This window comes from Neolamprologus multifasciatus, chromosome 4 (assembly GCF_963576455.1).
Source record: "Neolamprologus multifasciatus chromosome 4, fNeoMul1.2, whole genome shotgun sequence".
NCBI classification, from domain to species: Eukaryota; Metazoa; Chordata; class Actinopteri; order Cichliformes; family Cichlidae; genus Neolamprologus; species Neolamprologus multifasciatus.
The window spans coordinates 4391239-4413966 of record NC_140442.1 but is presented as its reverse complement, the minus strand read 5'-3'; the positions used below and the strand labels follow the sequence as shown (position 1 = coordinate 4413966).

The 22728-nt window shown below is 43.9% G+C and overlaps 2 protein-coding genes, 1 long non-coding RNA gene and 1 pseudogene across 5 annotated transcripts in view; 2 read left to right on the top strand and 2 right to left on the bottom strand.

The window, feature by feature from the left end:
• LOC146519520 (amine sulfotransferase-like) overlaps positions 1 to 22728 on the top strand; it is a 121016-nt gene that overhangs the window by 82594 nt on the left and 15694 nt on the right. The gene's annotated exons all lie outside the window — the stretch shown is intronic.
• The window catches only part of LOC146519522 (amine sulfotransferase-like), a 109994-nt gene that overhangs the window by 77798 nt on the left and 9468 nt on the right, over positions 1 to 22728 (top strand). The window lies entirely within an intron of this gene.
• Positions 5446 to 6412, bottom strand: LOC146519526 (G2/M phase-specific E3 ubiquitin-protein ligase-like; annotated as a pseudogene). Its single transcript, XR_014873779.1, has 2 exons — positions 6015 to 6412; positions 5446 to 5777 (listed from the first exon to the last, which is right to left on the bottom strand). The product of XR_014873779.1 is annotated as a G2/M phase-specific E3 ubiquitin-protein ligase-like (transcript).
• Positions 6807 to 22719, bottom strand: LOC146519525 (uncharacterized). 2 transcript variants are annotated; one of them, XR_014873807.1, is made up of 3 exons: positions 22548 to 22719; positions 22240 to 22292; positions 6807 to 6842 (listed from the first exon to the last, which is right to left on the bottom strand). It is a non-coding gene; the product is annotated as an uncharacterized LOC146519525 (long non-coding RNA). The 2 variants fall into 2 exon arrangements; XR_014873806.1 differs by lacking the exon at positions 6807 to 6842 and adding an exon at positions 21953 to 22151.

Sequence of the window (22728 nt, the reverse complement as noted above, 5' to 3'; positions counted from 1 at the left end):
GGGCCTGGGTCCTGGTTGGTGTGTTGCCGGGGTTGTGGGCCGGTGGGTATATGGGGGCCCACCACTGGCGCAGGGTGCTGCCGGTGCGCCGAGCCACCTGGGGGGCTCTTCAACTGGTGGGGGGGGGGGGGGGGGTTGTCACATCTTGCAGGGGCTTTCCTCTCTCAGGAACTCTCTCTGCAAGAGGGGGAGATACAGGAGAGGTGGAGGAAGATCTCAGCCTGGGCGTCTATTGTCTTATGTAGTCTGGAAGATGAGTGGATGATGGGGTGGGTGCAGTTTTCTCTGTGGTGGGGTTGGGTGGACTGCCCCGGGCTCTGTGGGGCCGGGCGGCGCCGCTGCACTGGGCCCCGGTTCGGATGGGCCTGGGCCCCCCTTCCCTGGCGGGTCGCGGAGTATGGGGGTGCCTACTGGGGTCAGCGGGGGAGCTGGCCCCAGGGAGGGGTCACTTGCCCCTCCCTCCCTTCCCTCCCCATCTCCAGCTGCCTCCCTCTTCCCGCTCCACCACAACCACCCACACATGCAGGGCCTTGGAGTAGGGGTGTGTCACCAGGGTGCAGAGGAGGTAACACCCCCCCTCTGTCCCCTTCTGGCTGCCTCTGCCTCAATTTTATCCCGCAACTTAGACATTCACATTACTCACACTCTCATTACACATACATATAGGATCTTGGGGGTGGGCACGCTACACGGAATCCCAATTACCATCAGGGTGTACACCTCACCCCTGGCATCGTTGCCCACCTCTCAATTTTAAATACACGTAGACATTGAGGGCTAGCAGGAGGGACTATGCGCTTACCTGCTGCTCTCTGGCAGGTAGCTCCATGCCCTCCTGGGTTTTAAATGCACCTTAGAACACACATACATCAACACTACAATGAGCGGGTGGAGGGAGGTTAGGAGTCTTCTCTCGCCCTCGTTCTCTGCGGTCTGCTGGAGCAGGGGGGCTAGGAGGAGGAGTTGGCCGTCCGACTGGGGTCCGGAATGTGGGGCCTCCCTGCTGCTGCGGAGTCGGGGCGGTCTGCTTCTCCCCACCGCAGGGAAAAGGGTAACACAACCTGGGTCTGGGTGCAGTTCCCCCCTCCAGGGGCAAGGGTACCTAGACCCGGTTCGTAGAGTACACTTGGGGAGTGTGATTGTGTGTACAGCGTCTCTTTATGTCTGTCTCCACGTTGGTTGAGTGTGGAGTAAGTGCATATGAGAGCATGAGGGTGGGAATGGATGTTTGTATCTGTGTGTGCCTGTATGTCTGTGTCCATATGTCAGGTTGGGTATCAGACGCCACCTCTCTGAGGACAGCTCAGGCCCTCCAGGGTTTGGAGGCCTATCTCCCCCCACCACTTCCCCTGCCGGGGGCGGACTCCCTCAGACATCGGTGCGTTGGTGGTTCTTTGTGTCCGGGGGTGGGCGTCCGGGTACACACCGGCTCACTCCTTGGCGGCTGCTTATCGGGGCCTGGAGCCTGGGGCTCGCTTGGGCCACTTCGGAGGTGGGGTGCCCCCGGCCTCTCGGCCTGGGGCTCGTCACTCAGGCACAGCTGGCTGCCGGCGGAGCTCACGGGCACGTCACTGCAACCCCCCCTGGCTTCTGCTCCGTGGCTGCTGGGTGACCCCTCATCTGGGACTCTCCTCAGCTCTTTCTGGGACAGTGGCACGGCTGCCCCTCTGTTGGTCTTCCTTGGTCTCTTGTGTTCTGAGGGCCTCTGGATGTCTGGAGTTTTGATCTCCTCCATACCTGCTTCATGCCCTGGAGGACGGGGCAGTGGCCCCCCACACCCTCTAGCAGATCATTACATGAGGGAACCTTTTAAGAAAACAAGCGCGTCCATGCTCACAGGTGTACACACGGGTGATCACACACACAAACTACACCCTTTTTGGCTCCTACCTCAATGCACACTGTGCTGTCGATCTTACGTGCTGCACAATAATGTTTAATATTTAGTATTTACTGTCATATTCCCATATATCATTGTGATGTTGTTTAGTGTATTACTCTCGTTTTCTTCTGCTTGTTTTCTTTTTTCTTTCTCAACAGGTGATCCAGGTGATCGATATATGTATTTTTTTTTTTCTGCTTATTCTGTTGGTTTTTGTTTTTTGCCCGTCTCCCCCGTCCCTCTTCTCAACTGTTTTTCTTTCCCTCTTTCTTTCTCCCTTTTCTTTCCCCCAGTCAAGTCTGTCCCGTATTCAGCAAGTGGAAATAAAATAAAGAATAAAAGGTGAATCAAATGGACCATTACGGCAAAGCTGGGATGGTCAATTTGGTAAAGAAAATCCGTTGGGCATCTTTCTTCGCCTTTAGACAATAATTCTGATGGCAAAAGAGCCAAACGGGACAGGCAAAAAAAAAATAAAATAAAATAAAATAAAATAAAATACAACTGTAGCTGCCTCCACCAGTGTGTGAATGTGAGAGTGAATGAATAGTGTAATTGTAAAGCGCTTTGAGGGCCTCGAAAAGCGCTATATAAATGCAATCTATTATTATTATTATTATTATTATTATTATTATTTCAGTAATTCAACTTAAAAAGTAAAACCGATATTAAATACTCATTATATGCCAAACTGGACATTTTTAGCCCATTTAGTAATTATGATGATTATGATTTGGAACATAAGAAAACCCCAACTTCAAAGCCAGAATAAACCATGTAAAGCACTTTGTGCTACATTTCTGTATGAAAAGTGCTTTATAAATAAAGATTGATTGATTAATCATTAACATTATAACAAATACTTGAAATACCTCACTTTGTATGTAATGAGTCAATATCGCTAATTTCACATTTAATTTGAATTACTAAAATAAATTAACTTTTGCACATTACTCAAATGTTTTAGAGTTTTGCGTGTGTACAATCCCTTTCGATAGAAAACATTTTAACTGACTGGAGTCTATATATGATTCAGTTAAAATGAACTGTAAAGTCCCATGCGATGACGTGTTGTGAAATGATGCCATGTAAACAAACTAAACTATTTCTAAACAAATTTTTTTTTTTAACAATTTCTCTAGGGCTCAGTTTTGGTTGGAGCTGTTTGCGGATCTTCAAGATGCTGGACACTTCAATGGAAGTCATGAGCATCAGTGCCTTTTGAGATTTTGCTTCACTGACATTGTTCTAAAGGATCTTGATGAATGTGTGAAGCTGTGGAACACTCATCGGATTCGTCCCTCAAGAACAGCTTCATGTCCAGGAGGTGTGCCAAATGAACTGTACTACCTACCCCACAGGTAATGGATAATAATGATCAAATAATTACTTTATGTGTAAACCTATATTAATGCAATTGTCTTCCATTGACCACAGATACGGCTCCAGGGACTGTGGATTCCTGATTCAACAATCTGAACTGGACGCTTTTCCTGAGTCCAGGCTGTCAGTAGTTGTATGTGGGGACTCAAACATACAGTATCTGAATTTTGTAATGGAGCAAAATCATTTTCAAAAGCCAGTCTGCTGGGATTCTGCCACTGAACTTTACATGAAGTTATTAGAAATTGCACATTTCTAAAAAAAAAAAAAAAAAACTGGCTTTTTGTCGTTTTTACCAAAACCTAGCGCATATCCTGTATTTTTGGACTAGGCTACATGAGTTGGCTGAAGATGCCAAAAGTTTAAGTTTGTGTTTGTAAAAGCACATTCTTACTGCAATGTCTTGCTAATTCTGGTCCTTGTTTAGCTGATGGAAGTTGAGATACAGTCCTGAACATTTAGATCAATAATAAATCAAATCAAAATCAAATCTTGCACTGTATTGTGTGTTTATTACAACTTTTAAGAGTAGAACACTTTTAAATGCCTTTACTTTTAGTAGCACTGTCAAACCTTTGAACAAATCAAGTCAAGCCATTGTATTTTAAATGTCCTTTGAACATATGTACCTACATTTTAGAATAAAAAAAACATGCTCAAATACACAACTGATTTCTGGATAAGTCCCGTAGCAAAAAAACTACAGAATTTACAATGTAATGCCAAGAAGAAGCAGCTGTAAGTGACTGGGTTATCTAATAAAACTACAATAACCCTGGTAAACTATAATGGATTTGTGCTGCACCACCAGCATGTCCCACCTTCTCCTATTCATAACATCTTTAAAAAAAAAAAAATCTTGACTTAAAAACTTGAGAAACAAATCAACAGCAGGTTTGAACTACAAGGCCAGACATCCTAGAAACATCCAAATCCTGGGGAGTTTTGAATTCCAAAATCCATGTTGGATTTAAACACTGAATATGAGGTTATCATTGGTAGTTTCAATAAGTTTAAGCATGTATTTGCCATCGGGAATAAAGAGTCATCCAGGAACTGTAGGCTTGGTAGTGGATCTAATCCAGAAGGTGGCAGTGATGTTAGCCCAGTTGCAAACATCAGAATATCGCCCACTGACACAGCAGTTTGTGATTCTGCAAAAAATAAAAATACATGTAAAAAATTATATATGTATATGTGAACTCAACACATTGTCTTGTAATGAGTACTAAAAGAAATACTGGTATACACCTTCACAGTCAAGCAGATAGTCTGACCAGTAGCCCACAGTTTCCAGACGTCTCCTGTTACTTCCAGATGGGCTGAAGTCAGGTTTGAAAAGTCTCTCAAGTTCAAGAGCTGTGAGTTTCTTTTCCATGTGACACAGGACCGGGGAAAGCAAAGTAGGGTGTTGCTGGAGTGCACTCAGGAAATGAAGTGCTGAAAGACTATCTTTAAATCTAAAGAATGAGGAGAACTTTATGTAATTTACCAGTTCATAATACATGCACAAACTATGGACAAACTTTGAACTCTGGAAACCTTGGAGAATGTAAAACATTTCAGTCGGAAATTGTCACGGCTGGCGGGGTGAGCCGTGTGGTGTGGAGGAAAGGAGGACCCAAAATGCAGACAGCGACTGGTGATTCGAGTGAGGTTTATTTACAAGTGGTGGAGTGGCAAAACAGGCAGTGAGGGGAGAGTATTTACAGTACACAAATAACAGAACCGAGGGCAGGACAGAACATAAACCTAAACTGGGTGAGCTAAATAACAAACCTGAGATCATACGAATGGGGTGGGAGGCAGAGAGACGCAGACGAGGAACAGGACACCATGAAACACAGACGAGCCGACAACGAACACAGACCGACACCCACTATAAATACACACACCAGGTAATCAGGAAATGGCACACAGGAGGGGACACAGCTGGAACTAATGGGCATAACGAGACACAGACCTACAAAGTAAAACAGGAAACACACAGACTGTTTTACACAACCAACTGGGGACACGATCAGAACGCAGAGGAGAGACACAGGTAGGGATGATAGAACACACAACTCAAACCCTACGAACAAATACAAGATCAGAATAAACTAGAAAAGTGATAATAATGAACTGAAAGCGCTGGGTCACCGACCCAGGACCATGACAGAAATTATGCACAACATAACAATAATTCTATAGTCTCTTCTATAGTAGTCTCACCTCTCAATTACAGATGAGTTTCGAGCAATTATATACCACCGGAGATAGTCAGACACAATGTCTTTCTTTTCCTCAACTGTGGAAACATGCCTTAGACAACCAGCCACCTGTAGCATAGTACTGTGTTTTATGACACAGTCACGCAGGACATCCACTGAATCCACTGTTGCTTTTACTGAAGTCTGGCCTGCAAGATAATGTACCAGCTCTTCTGACAGGAAATGGGGCCCTGGACCACCATGCACAACTGACACGGCTATCATCTTTCCTGCTAGGTAGTATTCATCCTCCCTTACAGCTGTGAATGAATACAGTAAATGATAAACTCTCTCACACACACACACCTCTCTCTATCGATCGATCAGATCTGATCGATGTCAGATCGATCAATCAGATAGACAGACAGACTAATGCTGTGTTGAAATAATCCAAAAAACTATTATGAGTTGCTTCTGATAATAATTAAAAACAAATTGATTTACAAGTCCAAAAAAGCCTTTAAATTAAGTTTATCAAACATCTGATCATTGCATACCCTTTGCATTGTAGACGAGGAATCGATGTCCTTCTGGTCCATCAAAAATGGGACGATCTTTCATGTGTTTCATTAGCAGACTCAAAAACTCTCGTTTTGGGCCACCTGCATCAAGTCCTTCTTCTAGAATGCCAGCATCATCAGTAAATTTAACCAGCATGTCAGTGGTTTCAGTATGACAACCGCCTGAAACCCCTGACTGCTCCATCCCAGACATTTGCTCTTGAGATGTTGAATCTGCTGACACTTCCATGATGAATAGCAATGGATAAGTTTGCAATGATGTCAGGTAGAGTAATGTTAACGTCTTCCCTGTAATCACAAAAATGAAAGACATAATGCAAGACTATACAATTTAGCGTTGTTATTTTAAGTAGTATTTGATATTTTATAGTGCTTTGTAGTCAATCGGTGAAGCAACTTCAACCAGCTCTTCATCCTCGTCCTCAATGCAGGGGGCACACAGGTCTGCATATTTACTGTTGAGAAATTATAATTCCAAGATTAGACTAACTTCTATTCACCCTATAACTATCTTTACCCATTTCACAAACCCAAACGTGTACTGTAGTTACAGGTTTAAAATTACGTATAAGACACATTTTTATTTACCTATAGGGACTCATGACTGGATTTGTTTCGTTTTGGTGATCAAGATCCTCTGTATCAGATATTACAATCTGAAAAACAACAACAACAAAAATTGCATACTGTACATAAACATACATAGCATTGTATTATTTCAACAATTGCAAAAAACCTCATGCTGACAGAAATTGCCCAAATACCTGACTTGACTGTATGGTAGATGAAGGTCCTGGAGCATGTCTGAAACAGAATACGAGTATTGGAATTAAAATGTCCAGATAAGTAGCTCATACCGTTTAATATTATTTATGATACCAACATTATAAAAAGGCTATGAAACCAATAAATATTTATATTAGGGTGGGGCAATAAAATAACAACAATATGTATTGCAGTATACTTTTTTCTCAATGGAAAGCAGTAGCAGCAGAAAGCAATGGAAGCAGTGCCACACGCGGAGATGTTTGGGCACCACTTACATCTAAACCAACCATTAAAATAAATATACAAGGAGAGATTAGGAGAATTTGCTTTTATTTCTTAGCTTATTCATATGATATTGACAAAAACTTTGTCAATTTTACGTCTGCTCTCATGTATAACTTACTGTAAACTAAGATTTATTTTTAGAATCATTCTTTTTTGTTTTTAAATGTAATTGACCAAGAATTTGAGTGATCTGGTGTTTGTTGTTGTTACGTGCCTGTGTTGGTGGGTTATCTGTTTCCTAACGTGTGTATGCTAATTCACCTGTGCAGGGGCTCGGCTGTGATTGGTGGACCTAAGGAACGGCCTGATGTAACTGGTTCCTGCTGTGGACACGGACTATAAAAGGGCGACCGAACAGCTGCGGTGGGGGGGTGCGGCAGACTTCCCGTGCACTTGCCTCAGGTCCAGACGGAGCAGCCGTAGCAATAGCTATTTGGATAAATGGTCGGGCATGTGTGTAAAGTGCGGAGCAAGTAGGGGTGAGCTGCCGATTATTTTGGGAAGCCTTCTTTTCTCCTGTGTTTTTAGACCAGGGAGGTCAGACTGTGTCATTCCTTTCTTTTCTTTTTCGTGAACAGGTCAGAGGAGAACCGAAGCCTAGGTTGTGTTTTGTTTGTTGTGTTGGCCTTAGCTCACCCCGAAATCATTCACTCCCACTACCGTGAGTGCCATTGCTGTCAATAAATCATTGTTAAAAGTCCGATGCTGTGGCTGTGTCTGTTTGGGCGTGGGAAGTCACGGGACACCCCGCTCTTGTTACGGTCATCTCGAGCCGGGTCGTAACATGATTTGGGGGCTCGTCCTTTGTCTCGTTTTTGTGGTCTGTGGTTTGTTCGGGCGGTTTTTCTTTTGTGTGTGGGGAGGTGTGTGGTGTGTGTGTGTTGGAGGATGGAGTTTTCTTTAGATGACTTTGCTACCTCGCCTTCCTGGGATAAGATAGAGTTGTGTAGAAAGGCGAATTTGCTTATCATAGCAAGTTTTTTTGATATTAAAGTGTCCTATAATGCCCGGAAAGCGGAGGTGAAGGATGCTTTGTGTGCAGGCTTGGTGGAGCGGGGCATTCTCCCTTCCCCGAAGGCAGCTGTAAAGCGGCCTGGTAGGGGCGGCGTGGAGGTGGCTCCGGAGGCTGAGCCGGAGCCAGATGCCAAAGGACCCGTTGGCGTGTCCCCGGCTGAGGTGGAGCCTGATGCGGATGAGGCGGGGTCGGATGCGGCAGAGGTGGGGTCTGGGGCGGCTGAGGAGCCTCAGGCAGTAGGGTCTACGGAGGACCTCCGTTTGACCCTCCGTATTAGGGAGGTAGAGGTTCGCGCCAAAGAGCTTGAGGTGCAAGCTATGCACCTCCGGGTCAGAGCGTTGGAGTTGGAACGTAAGCCCGCCGCTGTCTCGACACCCGTTTCCGCTGCCTCCACACCTGTCTCGAGTCGCCCTGACACGTCCACAGTTACTTCACCAAGTTTTGACATCACCAAACATGTTAAACTCGTACCTCCGTTTTGGGAGGCTGAGGTTGATTCCTATTTTCACGCTTTTGAGCGTATAGCAGCTGCCTTGAGTTGGCCTAAGGAGTTTTGGGCACTGCTACTTCAGTGTAAGTTAATCGGCAAGGCTCAGGAAGTATGTACTAGCCTTTCCGTTAACGACAGCCTCCAATATGATATTGTAAAAAAATCAATTCTGCACGCGTATGAATTAGTTCCTGAGGCTTACCGTCAGCAATTTCGTAAAAGTGAAAAGACCGCTGAACAAACCTTTGTGGAGTTTGCCCGTGAGAAACATCGCTTGTTTGAACGCTGGATGCAAGCCAGCAAAGTGAGGGATATTGAGGGATTGAAGGAGTTGGTTCTTTTAGAAGAATTTAAAAAGTGTCTCCCGGATCAGTTAGTAGTTTATCTAAATGAGCAGAAGGTGATGTCCCTGGCAAAAGCAGCAGTCTTAGCAGATGAATTCACCCTCACACATAAAGTCATTTTTCCATTTCCAACTGGGGCAGGACGAGAAGTGAGGGGAGGGCAGGAAAAGAGACAAAAATCTCCTAAACAGACCCGAAGGGCGAGACAGGAGGAAACTGAAAGGCGGGAATGTTTTTATTGCCGTGAGTCTGGTCACCTGATCGCCAGTTGTCCTGCGCTGCGGAAGAAAGAACAGCGCAGAGGGTCTAAGGGACCCGTGGGGCTCATTAAAGTAGTTTCCCCACCTATCGGTCCTGATCAGATGCAGGGGTGTGACCCAGAGATGGAGGTAGAGTCACGTTTTAAACCCTTCCTTTCCCAAGGCTTCGTTTCGGTGGCAGGAGAAGAGAAGGACAGGGTTCCTATCACCATTCTCCGAGACACCGGGGCACATCAATCTTTTATGTTAGATGATGTGTTGCCACTGTCGGATAAAACCGCCTGCCACACGGATGTGTTGGTGTGGGGAATTGAAATGAGTGTTCTTCGGGCGCCCCTTCACAGAGTATATCTACACTCACCTATCACAACTGGACCTGTGAAGGTCGCCATAAGACGACAGTTGCCGTTTAAAGGTGTGTCGTTTATCTTGGGCAACAATATTGATTGTAAATAAGGTTAGCACGTTGTTAAAGCAGGCCATACGAAAGGCGTCATACGTTTTGTATGGCCTGGATGAAGGCTTAATGCTCTTGCTCTTGTCATTCTCAGGTCTGTAGACTCATCCTCCTGTCGGTGGCGCTGTCACTTGGTGTTCGCTCGCTCGCTCTGTGGTATAGTATCGCTTCCTGTTCCTGCTCAAACACAGTGGTGTTTCTGAGTAGCTTATTTGCTTAGCAGTTTAATTAACAACTTTTAAATACATTCTTTTTTCACAGTATAATCTTCACGTGCTTCATCCGAAGCACACTTTCTGTGTACTCACTCCCTAATTTATAGTATTCACTCACTGTCTCTGTACTGTTTCGCTAGCTTAGCTCGTAGCCGACCCGTTAGCACCATGGCTACTTCACCTGTCCCTTCTGCACTTTCTTGCTCATTGTGTCAGATGTTTAGTTACTCCTCGGCCTCCTTTAGCAGTAATGATATCTGTAACAAATGTAGCATATTTGCAGCTCTGGAGGCCAGGATTACTGAATTGGAGACTCGGCTTTGCACCCTGCTCTCACCCTTAGCTAGCCAGGCCCCTGTAGCTGGTGCAGCCGAAGATAGCGTAGGCCCCGCTAGCTGTTCCCCGGCAGACCCCAAGCAGCTGGGGAAAGGCTGGGTAACGGTGAGGAGGAAGCGTAGTCCTAAACAGAAGCCCCAGGTACACCACCAACCCGTTCATGTGTCTAACCGTTTTTCCCCACTCGGTGACACACCCGCCGGGGGTCAAACTCTGGTAATTGGTGATTCTGTTCTCAGACATGTGAAGCTAGAGACACCGGCAACCATAGTCAATTGTCGTCCAGGGGCCAGAGCAGGCGACATTGAAGGAAATTTAAAACTGCTGGCTAAGGGTAAACGTAAATTCAATAAAATCATAATTCACGTCGGCAGTAATGACACCCGGTTACGCCAATCGGAGGTCACTAAAATCAATATTGAATCGGTGTGTAACTTTGCCAAAACAATGTCGGACTCTGTAGTTTTCTCTGGTCCCCTCCCCAATCAGACCAGGAGTGACATGTTTAGCCGCATGTTCTCCTTAAATTGCTGGCTGTCTGAGTGGTGTCCCAGAAACGATGTGGGCTTCATAGATAATTGGCAAACCTTCTGGAGGAAACCTGGTCTTGTTAGGAGAGATGGCATCCATCCCACTTTGGATGGAGCAGCTCTCATTTCTAGAAATATCGACAAATTTATTAAACCCCTCAAAACATGACTATCCAGAGTTGGGACCAGGAAGCAGAGTTGCAGTCTTACACGCCTCTCTGCAGCTTCTCTCCTCCTGCTACCCCCCCAAAAACCCATCTCCATAGAGACTGTGTCTGCTTCCAAAAAGACAAAAAACAAACTAAAAACCAGCAACAAACAACTTAAACAATCACAAAGAAAGAACAATACAGTATCCACATCTGAACCAAAGAGTAAAACAGTGAAATGTGGATTATTAAATATTAGGTCTCTCTCCTCCAAGTCTCTGTTAGTACATGACTTAATAATTGATCAACAAATTGATTTACTCTGCCTTACAGAAACCTGGTTGCAGCAGGATGATTATGTTAGTTTAAATGAATCAACACCCCCGAGTCATTCTAACTACCAGAAATCTCGAAGCACAGGTCGAGGGGGCGGTGTGGCAGCAATTTTTCACACCAGTCTATTAATTAATGAAAGACCAAGACAGACTTTTAATTCATTTGAAAGCCTGATGCTTAACATTGTCCACCCCAGCTGTGAAACTCAGAAACCAGTCTTACTTGTTATCATCTATCGTCCACCTGGGCCTTACACAGAGTTTCTGTCTGATTTCTCAGACTTTATATCTAATTTAGTTCTGAGCTCAGATAAAATAATTATTGTGGGTGATTTTAACATCCATGTAGATGCTAAAAATGACAGCCTCAACATGGCATTTAATCTGTTGTTAGACTCAATTGGTTTCTCTCAAAATGTAAAAGAACCCACCCACCACTTTAATCACACTCTAGATCTTGTTTTAACATATGGCATAGAAACTGAACATTTAACAGTGTTTCCTGAAAACCCTCTCCTGTCTGATCATTTCTTGATAACATTTACTTTTACAATAATTGATTACGCAGCAGTGGAGAGTGGACTTTATCAAAGTAGATGTCTTTCTGAAAGCGCTGTAACTAAGTTTAAGAATATAATCCAGCCACTGTTATCATCGTCAATGCCCTGTACCAACACAGAGCAGAGCAGCTATCTGAACGCTACCCCAACAGAGGCCGATTATCTTGTTAATAATTTCACCTCCTCACTACGTACGACTCTGGATACTGTAGCTCCAGTGAAAACTAAGATCTCTAATCAGAAGTACCTGACCCCGTGGTATAATTCTCAAACACGTACCCTAAAGCAGATGACTCGTAATCTGGAGAGGAAATGGCGTGTCACAAATTTAGAGGATCATCATTTAGCCTGGAAAAATAGTTTGTTGCTTTATAAGAAAGCCCTCCGCAAAGCCAGAACAGCTTACTACTCATCACTGATTGAAGAAAATAAGAACAACCCCAGGTTTCTCTTCAGCACTGTAGCCAGGCTGACAAAAAGTCAGAGCTCTTTTGAGCCAACCATCCCTTTAACGTTAACTAGTGATGACTTCATGAACTTCTTCACAAATAAAATTTTTATCATTAGAGAAAAAATTACCAATAATCATCCCACAGATCTAATATTATCTACAGCTACTCTTAGTACCATTGATGTTAAGTTAGACTCTTTTTTTCCAATCGATCTTTCTGAGTTAACTTCAATAATTACTTCCTCCAAACCATCAACGTGTCTTTTAGACCCCATTCCTACAAAACTGCTCAAAGAAGTCCTGCCATTGATTAATTCTTCGATCTTATATATGATCAACCTATCTCTAATAATCGGCTATGTACCACAGGCCTTCAAGGTGGCTGCAGTTAAACCTTTACTCAAAAAGCCATCTCTAGACCCAGCAGTCTTAGCTAATTATAGGCCAATCTCCAACCTTCCTTTCATATCAAAAATCCTTGAAAGAGTAGTTGTCAAACAGCTAACAGATCATCTGCAGAGGAATGGTTTATTTGAAGAGTTTCAGTCAGGTTTCAGAGTTCATCACAGCACAGAAACAGCTTTATTGAAGGTTACAAATGATCTTCTTATGGCCTCTGACAGTGGACTCATCTCTGTGCTTGTCCTTCTTGACCTTAGTGCAGCATTCGATACTGTTGACCATAATATTCTATTAGAGCGATTAGAACATGCTGTAGGTATTACAGGTATTGCACTGCAGTGGTTTGTATCATATCTATCTAATAGACTCCAATTTGTGCATGTAAATGGAGAGTCCTCTTCACACACTGAGGTTAATTATGGAGTTCCACAGGGTTCGGTGCTAGGACCAATTCTGTTTACATTATACATGCTTCCCCTAGGCAGCATCATTAGAAGACATAGCATACATTTTCACTGCTATGCAGATGACACCCAGCTCTATCTGTCCATGAAGCCAGATAACACACACCAATTAGTTAAACTGCAGGAATGTCTTAAAGACATAAAGACTTGGATGGCCACTAACTTTCTGCTTCTTAACTCAGATAAAACTGAGGTCATTGTACTCGGCGCTGAAAAGCTTAGAAATATGGTATCTAACCAGATTCTTACTCTGGATGGCATTACCTTGGCCTCCAGTAACACTGTGAGGAACCTTGGAGTCATTTTTGACCAGGATATGTCCTTCAACGCACATATTAAACAAATATGTAAGACTGCGTTCTTCCATTTGCGCAACATCTCTAAAATTAGAAATATCCTGTCTCAGAGTGACGCTGAAAAACTAGTTCATGCATTTATTACTTCCAGGCTAGACTACTGCAATTCATTATTATCAGGATGTCCAAAAAACTCACTGAAAAGCCTTCAGTTAATCCAAAATGCTGCAGCAAGAGTACTGACAGGGACTAGAAAGAGAGAGCATATTTCTCCTGTTTTGGCTTCCCTTCATTGGCTTCCTGTTAAATCCAGAATTGAATTCAAAATCCTGCTCCTCACATACAAGGTCTTAAATAATCAGGCCCCATCTTATCTTAATGACCTTGTAGTACCATATCACCCTATTAGAGCACTTCGCTCTCGCTCTGCAGGCCTACTTGTTGTTCCTAGAGTATTTAAAAGTAGAATGGGAGGGAGAGCCTTCAGTTTTCAGGCCCCTCTTCTGTGGAACCAGCTTCCAGTTTGGATTCAGGAGACAGACACTATCTCTACTTTTAAGATTAGGCTTAAAACCTTCCTTTTTGCTAAAGCATATAGTTAGGGCTGGACCAGGTGACCCTGAATCCTCCCTTAGTTATGCTGCAATAGATGTAGGCTGCCGGGGGATTCCCATGATGCATTGAGTTTTTCCTTTCCAGTCACCTTTCTCACTCACTATGTATTAACAGACCTCTCTGTATTGAATCGTATCTGTTATTAATCTCTGTCTCTCTTCCACAGCATGTCTTTTATCCTGTCTTCCTTCTCTCACCCCAACCGGTCGCAGCAGATGGCCGCCCCTCCCTGAGCCTGGTTCTGCCGGAGGTTTCTTCCTGTTAAAAGGGAGTTTTTCCTTCCCACTGTCGCCAAAGTGCTTGCTCATAGGGGGTCATATGATTGTTGGGCTTTTCTCTGTATCTATGAAGCGCCTTGAGGCGACATTTGTTGTGATTTGGCGCTATATAAATAAAATTGAATTGAATTGAATTGAAATTGGCCGGGGGGAAAGTGTTTCCACTGCCTGAAGTGATGGATACGCCTGTTGCTGCTGATTTAAAAGCCACAGTTTTTCCCGTTTGCGCTGTTACGCGGGCGCAAGCGCGCAAATTTGCTGATGTGGTTAGTATCGCAGATACGTTTGTGGCTGGGGAGCAAAAACCTTCTGTACGGGAGAAAGACAGTGTGGGGGATAAACGCAGTGTGCTAAAATTAATACCGGCATTGAGCGGCGACGTGAAGAAAGAAGCTTTGATAAGCGCTTAGGAAAACGACAAGTCTTTGAGTTCCTGTTTTGCAGCCGTTGTCACGGCTGGGGAAAGCACCCTTCCCCGTTTTTTCCTGCAGGATGGCGTGTTAATTCAATTCAATTCAATTCAATTTTATTTATATAGCGCCAAATCACAACAAATGTCGCCTCAAGGCGCTTCATAGATACAGAGAAAAGCCCAACAATCATATGACCCCCTATGAGCAAGCACTTTGGCGACAGTGGGAAGGAAAAACTCCCTTTTAACAGGAAGAAACCTCCGGCAGAACCAGGCTCAGGGAGGGGCGGCCATCTGCTGCGACCGGTTGGGGTGAGAGAAGGAAGACAGGATAAAGACATGCTGTGGAAGAGAGACAGAGATTAATAACAGATACGATTCAATACAGAGAGGTCTGTTAATACATAGTGAGTGAGAAAGGTGACTGGAAAGGAAAAACTCAATGCATCATGGGAATCCCCCGGCAGCCTACATCTATTGCAGCATAACTAAGGGAGGATTCAGGGTCACCTGGTCCAGCCCTAACTATATGCTTTAGCAAAAAGGAAGGTTTTAAGCCTAATCTTAAAAGTAGAGATAGTGTCTGTCTCCTGAATCCAAACTGGAAGCTGGTTCCACAGAAGAGGGGCCTGAAAACTGAAGGCTCTCCCTCCCATTCTACTTTTAAATACTCTAGGAACAACAAGTAGGCCTGCAGAGCGAGAGCGAAGTGCTCTAATAGGGTGATATGGTACTACAAGGTCATTAAGATAAGATGGGGCCTGATTATTTAAGACCTTGTATGTGAGGAGCAGGATTTTGAATTCAATTCTGGATTTAACAGGAAGCCAATGAAGGGAAGCCAAAACAGGAGAAATATGCTCTCTCTTTCTAGTCCCTGTCAGTACTCTTGCTGCAGCATTTTGGATTAACTGAAGGCTTTTCAGTGAGTTTTTTGGACATCCTGATAATAATGAATTGCAGTAGTCTAGCCTGGAAGTAATAAATGCATGAACTAGTTTTTCAGCGTCACTCTGAGACAGGATATTTCTAATTTTAGAGATGTTGCGCAAATGGAAGAACGCAGTCTTACATATTTGTTTAATATGTGCGTTGAAGGACATATCCTGGTCAAAAATGACTCCAAGGTTCCTCACAGTGTTACTGGAGGCCAAGGTAATGCCATCCAGAGTAAGAATCTGGTTAGATACCATATTTCTAAGCTTTTCAGCGCCGAGTACAATGACCTCAGTTTTATCTGAGTTAAGAAGCAGAAAGTTAGTGGCCATCCAAGTCTTTATGTCTTTAAGACATTCCTGCAGTTTAACTAATTGGTGTGTGTTATCTGGCTTCATGGACAGATAGAGCTGGGTGTCATCTGCATAGCAGTGAAAATGTATGCTATGTCTTCTAATGATGCTGCCTAGGGGAAGCATGTATAATGTAAACAGAATTGGTCCTAGCACCGAACCCTGTGGAACTCCATAATTAACCTCAGTGTGTGAAGAGGACTCTCCATTTACATGCACAAATTGGAGTCTATTAGATAGATATGATACAAACCACTGCAGTGCAATACCTGTAATACCTACAGCATGTTCTAATCGCTCTAATAGAATATTATGGTCAACAGTATCGAATGCTGCACTAAGGTCAAGAAGGACAAGCACAGAGATGAGTCCACTGTCAGAGGCCATAAGAAGATCATTTGTAACCTTCAATAAAGCTGTTTCTGTGCTATGATGAACTCTGAAACCTGACTGAAACTCTTCAAATAAACCATTCCTCTGCAGATGATCTGTTAGCTGTTTGACAACTACTCTTTCAAGGATTTTTGATATGAAAGGAAGGTTGGAGATTGGCCTATAATTAGCTAAGACTGCTGGGTCTAGAGATGGCTTTTTGAGTAAAGGTTTAACTGCAGCCACCTTGAAGGCCTGTGGTACATAGCCGATTATTAGAGATAGGTTGATCATATATAAGATTGAAGAATTAATCAATGGCAGGACTTCTTTGAGCAGTTTTGTAGGAATGGGGTCTAAAAGACACGTTGATGGTTTGGAGGAAGTAATTATTGAAGTTAACTCAGAAAGATCGATTGGAAAAAAAGAGTCTAACTTAACATCAATGGAACTAAGAGTAGCTGTAGATAATATTAGATCTGTGGGATGATTATTGGTAATTTTTTCTCTAATGATAAAAATTTTATTTGTGAAGAAGTTCATGAAGTCATCACTAGTTAACGTTAAAGGGATGGTTGGCTCAACAGAGCTCTGACTTTTGTCAGCCTGGCTACAGTGCTGAAGAGAAACCTGGGGTTGTTCTTATTTTCTTCAATCAGTGATGAGTAGTAAGCTGTTCTGGCTTTGCGGAGGGCTTTCTTATAAAGCAACAAACTATTTCTCCAGGCTAAATGATGATCCTCTAAATTTGTGACACGCCATTTCCTCTCCAGATTACGAGTCATCTGCTTTAGGGTACGTGTTTGAGAATTATACCACGGGGTCAGGTACTTCTGATTAGAGACCTTAGTTTTCACTGGAGCTACAGTATCCAGAGTCGTACGTAGTGAGGAGGTGAAATTATTAACAAGATAATCGACCTCTGTTGGGGTAGCGTTCAGATAGCTGCTCTGCTCTGTGTTGGTACAGGGCATTGACGATGATAACAGTGGCTGGATTATATTCTTAAACTTAGTTACAGCGCTTTCAGAAAGACATCTACTTTGATAAAGTCCACTCTCCACTGCTGCGTAATCAATTATTGTAAATGTAAATGTTATCAAGAAATGATCAGACAGGAGAGGGTTTTCAGGAAACACTGTTAAATGTTCAGTTTCTATGCCATATGTTAAAACAAGATCTAGAGTGTGATTAAAGTGGTGGGTGGGTTCTTTTACATTTTGAGAGAAACCAATTGAGTCTAACAACAGATTAAATGCCATGTTGAGGCTGTCATTTTTAGCATCTACATGGATGTTAAAATCACCCACAATAATTATTTTATCTGAGCTCAGAACTAAATTAGATATAAAGTCTGAGAAATCAGACAGAAACTCTGTGTAAGGCCCAGGTAGACGATAGATGATAACAAGTAAGACTGGTTTCTGAGTTTCACAGATGGGGTGGACAATGTTAAGCATCAGGCTTTCAAATGAATTAAAAGTCTGTCTTGGTCTTTCATTAATTAATAGACTGGTGTGAAAAATTGCTGCCACACCGCCCCCTCGACCTGTGCTTCGAGATTTCTGGTAGTTAGAATGACTCGGGGGTGTTGATTCATTTAAACTAACATAATCATCCTGCTGCAACCAGGTTTCTGTAAGGCAGAGTAAATCAATTTGTTGATCAATTATTAAGTCATGTACTAACAGAGACTTGGAGGAGAGAGACCTAATATTTAATAATCCACATTTCACTGTTTTACTCTTTGGTTCAGATGTGGATACTGTATTGTTCTTTCTTTGTGATTGTTTAAGTTGTTTGTTGCTGGTTTTTAGTTTGTTTTTTGTCTTTTTGGAAGCAGACACAGTCTCTATGGAGATGGGTTTTTGGGGGGGTAGCAGGAGGAGAGAAGCTGCAGAGAGGCGTGTAAGACTGCAACTCTGCTTCCTGGTCCCAACTCTGGATAGTCATGTTAATGAGGCGGTGGTCTTCTGATCAGAGTGGAACATCAAGTGTTACACAGGTGGTGGTACCATCTCAGCATCGTGATCAGGTGCTAAGCTTAGCACATGATGCCGGCATGGCTGGGCACCTCGGAATAAATAAAACTTATTACCGAGTGCTGGGCAGTTTCTTTTGGCCTGGCTTAAAAAAACACGTGGCTGCTTACTGTCGATCTTGTGCCACCTGCCAGTTGGTGGGCAAACCCAATAAGCCCATTCCACCTGCGCCATTAACTCCTATTCCAATAATGAGTGAACCGTTTAAAAAGGTAATACTAGACTGTGTGGGACCGTTGCCGAGAACAAAAGCCGGTCATCAGTATATTCTTACTGCAATGTGCTCAGCAACGAGATTTCCGGAAGCCATTCCGCTGCGCACGGTGAAAGCCAAAGCAGTAATCAAAGCTTTGATTAAATTCTTTTCTGTGTTTGGGTTGCCGACAATCATTCAAACGGACCAAGGCACCAACTTCATGTCCAGAATCTTTGCACAGGTCATTAAAGAACTACATGCCAAGCATGTTACATCCAGTCCATATCACCCCGAGAGTCAAGGTGCTTTGGAAAGGTTCCACCAAACTCTCAAGGTTATGTTACGTAAGTTCTGTTTGGAGTCTGGTAAAGAGTGGGATGAGGGGTTGCCCCTCTTGTTGTTTGCCATTAGAGAGGCTAAACAGGAGTCGCTGGGATTTAGCCCCGCGCAGTTGGTTTTCGGACATGTGGTCCGAGGCCCTCTCCGACTTTTGAGGGAAAAATGGATATCGGAGGCCCCGGAGGAGCTGTGTAGTGTACCTGACTATGTGAGCCAGCTTCGAGATAGGCTTCGCCTAGCGTGGAAAATAGCCGGGGAAAACCTCAAGCAAGTGCAAACCAAAATGAAGGCTCGTTTTGATAAAAAAGCTGTGGATAGAAGTTTTCAACCAGGGGAGAAGGTGTTGATGTTACTGCCTGTGGTAGGGTCCAGTCTACTAACACAGTTTGCTGGTCCTTACAGTGTTGACTGTAAACTCGACAACAACCATTATGTGATTAGCACTCCAGATCGACGGCGAAAAACCAGGGTTTGTCATGTGAATACGTTGAAACTGTTCTATCCCCGTAAGCAGAATACAACAGCGCCCCCGGTGTGCGCTGTTGCCATCCTCCCCGCCTACAAACTGTCAGATGACGGATTATCTGGGAGGGATGATGCTGCATTAGGTAGTGGGCTGAACAATTCAGTAATTTTAAATGATCTTGAATCATTTGTCGCCGATTTGCCTGAAACTGCTCAAGCTGATATCATTACTCTGATAAAAAACAACTTGTCGCTTTTCTCTGATCACCCGCGCCAAACGACTGTTTTAAGTCATGACATTGATGTGGAGGGGCATAAGCCAATTAAACAACATGCGTACCGGGTGAATCCAGTAAAAAGGGGAATAATGCAGAGAGAAGTCAATTACCTCCTTGAGCATGGCTTAGCCGTTCCGAGTGCTAGCGCATGGAGCTCCCCATGTGTGTTAGTGCCCAAATCTGACAATACTCCTCGATTCTGCACGGATTATCAAAAGGTGAATGCGGCCACTAAAGCAGACTTTTCCCATTACCTAGGATGGATGACTGTGTTGATCGGGTGGGATCCGCTACTTATGTGACCAAATTGGATTTATTAAAGGGATATTGGCAGGTTCCTTTAACTGCAAGAGCGTCTGAGATCTCTGCATTCGTTACCCCCGATCACTTCCTTCAGTATACCGTGATGCCCTTTGGCTTGAGTAATGCGCCAGCGACATTTCAGCGCCTGATGGCTAAGGTTTTGGCCGGGGTCCCTAACTGTGAGGCCTACTTAGATGATGTGGTCATTTATTCTGCTTCCTGGAGCAGTCATCTCCAAACCCTCTTAACTGTTTTTAAGCGTTTCAAGGAAGCATCGCTCACCGTAAATCTGACCAAATGTGAGTTTGGTAAAGCCACCATCACCTACCTCGGAAAGCAGGTGGGTCACGGGAGAGTGTGCCCTGTAGCCGCTAAGGTGGAGGCTATTATTGAGTTTCCCATCCCACAAACAAGGAGGGCGTTACGCCGCTTCTTGGGAATGTGTGGTTACTATCGCGGTTTCTGTAAAAACTTTGCCTCCGTAGTCGCTCCCCTGACTGACCTAGTCAGCCCAACCAAACCCTTCACATGGACTGCGGCGTGCCAAACTGCTTTTGAGTCAGTGAAAACTTTACTGTGCAGTGCCCCGGTTTTAGCAGCACCTGACTTTGAATCTCCTTTTAAGTTGGAGGTGGATGCCAGCGCGACTGCAGCGGGTGCGGTTCTGCTGCAGACAGATCAACACGGAGTGGACCGTCCGATCTGTTATTTCTCGAAGAAGTTCAATAGACACCAAGTGAACTATAGCACCATCGAGAAGGAAGCGCTTGCATTATTGCTAGCCTTACAACACTTTGAAGTCTACGTCGGGTCTAGCTCCGTGCCAGTTCAAGTGTTCACAGACCATAATCCGCTTGTGTTTCTTTTCCGAATGCAAAACTCCAACCAGCGACTCATGCGCTGGTCCCTCCTTTTACAAGACTTCAACCTGCAAATTAGCCATAAAAAGGGCCTCGACAATGTCCTCGCTGATGCCCTCTCTAGAGCAGTGTAAACGTGTAGGAATTAAACATGCAGTGGTTGTTTAATTCTTATGGTGGGGGGTGTTACGTGCCTGTGTTGGTGGGTTATCTGTTTCCTAACGTGTGTATGCTAATTCACCTGTGCAGGGGCTCGGCTGTGATTGGTGGACCTAAGGAACGGCCTGATGTAACTGGTTCCTGCTGTGGACACGGACTATAAAAGGGCGACCGAACAGCTGCGGTGGGGGGGTGCGGCAGACTTCCCGTGCACTTGCCTCAGGTCCAGACGGAGCAGCCGTAGCAATAGCTATTTGGATAAATGGTCGGGCATGTGTGTGAAGTGCGGAGCAAGTAGGGGTGAGCTGCCGATTACTTTTGGGAAGCCTTCTTTTCTCCTGTGTTTTTAGACCAGGGAGGTCAGACTGTGTCATTCCTTTCTTTTCTTTTTCGTGAACAGGTCAGAGGAGAACCGAAGCCTAGGTTGTGTTTTGTTTGTTGTGTTGGCCTTAGCTCACCCCGAAATCATTCACTCCCACTACCGTGAGTGCCATTGCTGTCAATAAATCATTGTTAAAAGTCCGATGCTGTGGCTGTGTCTGTTTGGGCGTGGGAAGTCACGGGACACCCCGCTCTTGTTACAGTCATCTCGAGCCGGGTCGTAACAGTTGTCTTTTGAAAATGGAAATCTTTATCCCTGACTTTTTATTTAGTTTTTAACATGTACCTTTTTTTAGTTATCCGAAACAGATGTAATATGTTAATACATCTGTCTGCCTGAACTTATGACAGGAAATAAATATTTAAATCAAAACAAGCTTCTGAGGATTTCACAACTTACTTATGTGAAATTTTAAGTTCATCTTGTAATGAACTTGTAATGATCTTGGAAGGTTGCCGGTTCGAGCCCCAGCTCGGACAGTCTCGGTCGTTGTGTCCTTGGGCAAGACACTTCACCCGTTGCCTACTGGTGGCGCCAGTGGCAGCCTCGCCTCTGTGCACCCCAGCGTGGCTGTGGCTACAATGTATCTGCCATCACCAGTGTATGAATGTGTGTGTGAATGGGTGGATGACTGAATGTGTAAAGCGCTTTGGGGTCCTTAGGGACTAGTAAAGCGCTATACAAATACAGGCCATTTTCCATGAGCAATAGCACATTTAATATGTAAAAATCTAGCGGTTTATATCATGATGTATATCAATATTCCCTGAAATAAAACAAAGAAATATTGTGACATGAAAATATTGTATTGCCCAACTCTAATATATAGCAGAACAAGCTCTGAAATAACTTACTCCTTCTCTGCATGTCTACCATTAGGGGTACTCTGGTCTTGTGGTTTGAAAACCTAAGATGAAAAATATGCACTTTTCAAAGCTTTCAACAACTTCGTATCGTATTTCGATAGTTCATCAATACTTTAAAAATATATATATATATTTTTAAGAACATATAATCACACAATGAAAATAATCCACCCATGGATGTTACAGAATTATGATCATTATAGAGAAAAAAAATACAGCACTCAGAGGACATGCACCTCTGCCAGGGCCACTCATAGGCCTCTGGCATGGTGGAGGGGAGAAAAAAAAGTACACACCAATGTGTCTGCCTGGTTGAACTCAGCTGTGCTTCTTGATGTAATCACAATCTCAGGGTCTGAGTCTGAGGTACCATCCTCTGCAATCAGAGCTGAGAAAATAAACACATTATTAGTTGCTCTATATGTAAACACATCAAAATATAAAATTAACGAATGTTTGAAGTGGCTCTCTAGGAGA